Source organism: Galeopterus variegatus, unplaced genomic scaffold (genome assembly GCF_000696425.1).
Source record: "Galeopterus variegatus unplaced genomic scaffold, G_variegatus-3.0.2 Scaffold3068, whole genome shotgun sequence".
Taxonomy (NCBI): Eukaryota; Metazoa; Chordata; class Mammalia; order Dermoptera; family Cynocephalidae; genus Galeopterus; species Galeopterus variegatus.
In genome coordinates this window covers 162,645-163,669 of record NW_007729179.1, presented here as the reverse complement: position 1 = coordinate 163,669, position 1,025 = coordinate 162,645, and the positions used below count along the sequence as shown (strand labels likewise).

Sequence of the window (1,025 nt, the reverse complement as noted above, 5' to 3'; positions counted from 1 at the left end):
AGGCGGACTAAGGGGGGCAAAGGGGAAGAGAAGCAGGGAGCGCCCCGACCCCTTCTCTCCACTCAGCCGCCCGGTTGGGAGCGCGCCTCCCCGCCCGCCAGCCACGTCCAGGCCTCCGCTCCCTGGGACCGCGGGACTCTGGTCTCTCTGCCCAGCGTCCAGCTCCCGCTCACCTCAATCGCGGGCGGGGGTCTCCTGGACCACGTGGGCCTAGGTGTGCGAGCCCGGTGGGCGCGCTTCAGGGGACGCAGGTGTCCCTTGAGAGCTGACACTGTCACCCATGGATTCCTTAATTACCAGGGTGTGACACGACGCAGCTAGGAGGGTGGTCCTGTCCCTGGCACACTGGGCCTCACACCCACCCCAAGCGCCAGGCAATCCTTGCACACCTACCACAACCTCAGAGGTCTGGGCTTAGGATCCCAAGACTGGCAGTAGAGGACCCGGTGGCCTGGGGCTCTTCGCGGTTATCATGGAACAGTGCTGTGCTGCACCCCACAGGCTGGAGGACCCGGAGGAGGCAGGAAGTGTTCAAGGACACAGGAGCAGACTTTGTAGCCTCTGACAGAACTGCAGGCCCCACCCAGCCCAGGCACTTGAACTAGTAGTGGTAGACTACCACTACTGCCTTTGGGCCTCAAATGTCCCAATAATTTATCCTTGGCCCCTGGGTGAGTGCTATGAATGGCTGAGGTCACTGTAGATTGAACGGGGCAGCTCCCCAAGTGCCATCCATCATTTCTTTTCTTTCTTTCTTTTTTTTTTTTAAAGATGACCGGTAGGGCCGGCCCGGTGGCGCACTGGATAGTGCGCCGCTTGGGAAGCGCGGCGGCGCTCCCACCCGAGGGTTCGGATCCCACATACAGACCGGTTCCCGCTCACTGGCTGAGCGAGGTGCGGGAGCAACGCCGAAGGTTGCAATCACGTTGCCGGTCCCCGGTCCGGTACGGGGGCAACACTGAGGGTTGCGATCCGTTGCCGGACACGGAAAAAAGACAAAAGACAAAAAAAAAAAAAAAAAAAAA

General features: G+C 60.4%; 1 protein-coding gene across 1 annotated transcript in view; it reads right to left on the bottom strand.

Annotated features, from left to right (window-relative positions):
- The window catches only part of NADK (NAD kinase), a 26,707-nt gene extending 26,260 nt beyond the window's left edge, over positions 1-447 (bottom strand). The window contains exon 1 of the mRNA XM_008583868.1: positions 394-447. The gene's annotated coding sequence lies outside the window, so the exon portion shown is untranslated. The remainder of the gene's footprint in view (positions 1-393) is intronic.
- Between the last annotated feature and the right edge of the window lie 578 nt (positions 448-1,025).